A 4,489-nucleotide genomic window follows, 5' to 3' on the forward strand; every position below is an offset into this window, starting at 1 on the left:
AGAGTGATAGAGAGTGTCTGAATGTGTCAGTGAATGTCAGAGAGTGATAGAGAGTGATAGAGAGTGTCTGAGAGCTTCAGAGTTGTCAGAGTGTGTCAGAGAGAGTCAGAGAGTGATAGAGAGTGTAACAGTTGGTCAGAGAGTGTCAGAGAGTGATAGAGAGTTTCAGAGAGTGCTAGAGAGTGATAGAGAGTGTCTGAGAGTGTCAGAGAGTGATAGAGAATGTCTGAGAGTGTCTGCGAGTGTCAGAGAGTGTCAGAGAGTGATAGAGAGTGATAGAGAGTGTCTGAGAGTGTCAGAGAGTGACAGAGCGTGTCTGAGAGTGTCAGAGAGTGTCAGAGAGTGTTTAGAGATTGTCTGAGAGTGTCAGAGAAAGTCGGAGTGTGTCAGAGAGTGATCGAGAGTGATTGAGAGTGTCTGAGAGTGTCGGAGACTGTCAGAGTGTGTCAGAGAGTGATAGAGCGTGATGGAGTGTGACAGAGTGTGATAGAGAGTGTCAGAGAGTGATAGAGAATGTCGGAGATAGATAGAGAGTGTCTGAGAGTATCTGAGAGTGTCAGAGATTGTCAGAGTGTGTCAGAGAGTGTCAGAGAGTGATAAAGAGTGATAGAGAGTATCAGAGTGTGTCAGAGAGTGTCAGAGAGTGTGTCAGAGAGTATCAGAAAGGGACAGAGAGAGATAGAGAGTGTCGGAGTGTGTCTGAGTGTGATAGAGATTGTCAGAGAGTGTCAGAGGGTGATAGAGAGTGTCTGAGAGTGTCAGAGTGTGAAAGAGAATGTCAGAGAGTGTGAGAGAGTGTCTGTGAGTGTCAGAGAGTGATAGAGAGTGTCAGAGAGTGTCAGAGAGTGTCAGACAGTGATAGAGAGTGATAGAGAGTGTCTGAGAGAGTCAGAGAGTGTCAGAGAGTGTCAGAGAGTGTCAGAGAGTGATAGAGAGTGTCTGCGAGAGTCAGAGAGTGTCAGAGAGTGACAGAGAGTGTCTGAGAGTGTCAGTGAGTGTCAGACTGTGATAGAGAGTGTCTGAGAGTTTCTGAGAGTGTCAGTGACTGTCAGAGTATGTCAGAGAGTGATAGAGAGTGATAGAGAGTGTCTGAGAGTGTCAGAGAGTGTCAGAGTGTGTCAGAGAGTGATAGACAATGTCAGAGAGTGTCATAGAGTGATAGAGAGCTTCTGAGAGTGTCAGATAGAAATATAGTGTGTCAAATTGTGTCAGAGAGTGATAGAGAGTGATAGAGAGTGTCAGAGAGTTTCAGAGTGTGTCAGAGAGTGTCAGAGACTGATAGAATGTGTCAGAGAGTGATAGAGAGTGTCAGAGAGTGTCAGAGAGTGTCAGACAGTGATGGAGAGTGATAGAGAGTGTCTGAGAGAGTCAGAGAGTGTCAGAGAGTGTCAGAGAGTGTCAGAGAGTGATAGAGAGAGTCAGAGAGTGATAGAGAGTGTCTGAGAGTGTCTGAAAGTGACAGAGAGTGTCTGAGAGTGCCAGTGAGTGTCAGAGAGTGATAGAGAGTGTCTGAGCGTGTCAGAGATTGTCAGAGTGTGTCAGAGTGTCTCAGAGAGTAATATAGAGTGATTGAGAGTGTCTGAGAGTTTCAGTGTGTGTCAGAGTGTGTCAGAGAGAGTCAGAGAGTGATAGAGAGTGTCTGAGAGTGTCAATCAGTGTCAGAGAGTGATAGAGAGTGTCTGAAAGTGCCAGTGAGTGTTAGAGAGTGATAGAGAGTGTCTGAGAGTGTCAGAGGTTGTCAGAGTGTGTCAGAGTGTCTCAGAGAGTAATAGAGAGTGATAGAGAGTGTAACAGTTGGTCAGAGAGTGTCAGAGAGTGATAGAGAGTTTCAGAGAGTGCTAGAGAGTGTCAGAGAGTGATAGAGAGTGTCTGAGAGTGTCAGAGAGTGATAGAGAATGTCTGAGAGTGTCTGCGAGTGTCAGAGAGTGTCAGAGAGTGATAGAGAGTGATAGAGAGTGTCTGAGAGTGTCAGAGAGTGACAGAGCGTGTCTGAGAGTGTCAGAGAGTGTCAGATTGTGTTTAGAGATTGTCTGAGTATGTCTGAGAGTGTCAGAGAAAGTCGGAGTGTGTCAGAGAGTGATAGAGAGTGATTGAGAGTGTCTGAGAGTGTCGGAGACTGTCAGAGTGTGTCAGAGAGTGTCAGAGAGTGATAGAGCGTGATAGAGTGTGATAGAGAGTGTCAGAGAGTGATAGAGAATGTCAGAGATAGATAGAGAGTGTCTGAGAGTATCTGAGAGTGTCAGAGATTGTCAGAGTGTGTCACAGAGTGTCAGAGAGTGATAGAGACTGATAGAGAGTGATAGAAAGTGTCAGAGTGTGTCAGAGAGTGTCAGAGTGATAGAAAGTGTCAGAGTGTGTCAGAGAGTGTCAGAGAGTGATAGAGAGTGATAGAGAGTGTCTGAGAGTGTCTGAGAGTGACAGAGAGTGTCTGAGAGTGTCAATCAGTGTCAGAGAGTGATAGAGAGTGTCTGAAAGTGCCAGTGAGTGTCAGAGAGTGATAAAGAGTGTCTGAGAGTGTCAGAGATTGTCAGAGTGTGTCAGAGTGTCTCAGAGAGTAATAGAGAGTGATAGAGAGTGTCTGAGAGCTTCAGATTTGTCAGAGTGTGTCAAAGAGAGTCAGAGAGTGATAGAGAGCGTAACAGTTGGTCAGAGAGTGTCAGAGAGTGATAGAGAGTTTCAGAGAGTGCTAGAGAGTGATAGAGAGTGATAGAGAGTGTCTGAGAGTGTCAGAGAGTGATAGAGACTGATAGAGAGTGATAGAAAGTGTCAGAGTGTGTCAGAGAGAGATAGGGAGTGATAGAGATTGTCTGAGAGTGTCAGAGAGTTTCAGAGAGTGATAGAGATGGATAGAGAGTGTCAGAGAGTGATAGAGAGTGTCTGAGAGTGATAGAGAGTGATAGAGAGTGATAGAGAGTGTCTGAGAGTGTCAGAGAGTGATAGAGACTGATAGAGAGTGATAGAAAGTGTCAGAGTGTGTCAGAGAGTGTCAGAGTGATAGAAAGTGTCAGAGTGTGTCAGAGTGTGTCAGAGAGTGATAGAGAGTGTCTGAGAGTGTCAATCAGTGTCAGAGAGTGATAGAGAGTGTCTGAATGTGTCAGTGAATGTCAGAGAGTGATAGAGAGTGATAGAGAGTGTCTGAGAGCTTCAGAGTTGTCAGAGTGTGTCAGAGAGAGTCAGAGAGTGATAGAGAGTGTAACAGTTGGTCAGAGAGTGTCAGAGAGTGATAGAGAGTTTCAGAGAGTGCTAGAGAGTGATAGAGAGTGTCTGAGAGTGTCAGAGAGTGATAGAGAATGTCTGAGAGTGTCTGCGAGTGTCAGAGAGTGTCAGAGAGTGATAGAGAGTGATAGAGAGTGATAGAGAGTGTCTGAGAGTGTCAGAGAGTGACAGAGCGTGTCTGAGAGTGTCAGAGAGTGTCAGAGAGTGTTTAGAGATTGTCTGAGAGTGTCAGAGAAAGTCGGAGTGTGTCAGAGAGTGATCGAGAGTGATTGAGAGTGTCTGAGAGTGTCGGAGACTGTCAGAGTGTGTCAGAGAGTGATAGAGCGTGATGGAGTGTGACAGAGTGTGATAGAGAGTGTCAGAGAGTGATAGAGAATGTCGGAGATAGATAGAGAGTGTCTGAGAGTATCTGAGAGTGTCAGAGATTGTCAGAGTGTGTCAGAGAGTGTCAGAGAGTGATAAAGAGTGATAGAGAGTATCAGAGTGTGTCAGAGAGTGTCAGAGAGTGTGTCAGAGAGTATCAGAAAGGGACAGAGAGAGATAGAGAGTGTCGGAGTGTGTCTGAGTGTGATAGAGATTGTCAGAGAGTGTCAGAGGGTGATAGAGAGTGTCTGAGAGTGTCAGAGTGTGAAAGAGAATGTCAGAGAGTGTGAGAGAGTGTCTGTGAGTGTCAGAGAGTGATAGAGAGTGTCAGAGAGTGATAGAGAGTGTCAGAGAGTGTCAGAGAGTGTCAGACAGTGATAGAGAGTGATAGAGAGTGTCTGAGAGAGTCAGAGAGTGTCAGAGAGTGTCAGAGAGTGTCAGAGAGTGATAGAGAGTGTCTGCGAGAGTCAGAGAGTGTCAGAGAGTGACAGAGAGTGTCTGAGAGTGTCAGTGAGTGTCAGACTGTGATAGAGAGTGTCTGAGAGTTTCTGAGAGTGTCAGTGACTGTCAGAGTATGTCAGAGAGTGATAGAGAGTGATAGAGAGTGTCTGAGAGTGTCAGAGAGTGTCAGAGTGTGTCAGAGAGTGATAGACAATGTCAGAGAGTGTCATAGAGTGATAGAGAGCTTCTGAGAGTGTCAGATAGAAATATAGAGTGTCAAATTGTGTCAGAGAGTGATAGAGAGTGATAGAGAGTGTCAGAGAGTTTCAGAGTGTGTCAGAGAGTGTCAGAGACTGATAGAATGTGTCAGAGAGTGATAGAGAGTGTCAGAGAGTGTCAGAGAGTGTCAGACAGTGATGGAGAGTGATAGAGAGTGTCTGAGAGAGTCAGAGAGTGTCAGAGAGTGTCA

Source organism: Heterodontus francisci, unplaced genomic scaffold (assembly GCF_036365525.1).
Source record: "Heterodontus francisci isolate sHetFra1 unplaced genomic scaffold, sHetFra1.hap1 HAP1_SCAFFOLD_292, whole genome shotgun sequence".
In the NCBI taxonomy this organism is placed as follows: Eukaryota; Metazoa; Chordata; class Chondrichthyes; order Heterodontiformes; family Heterodontidae; genus Heterodontus; species Heterodontus francisci.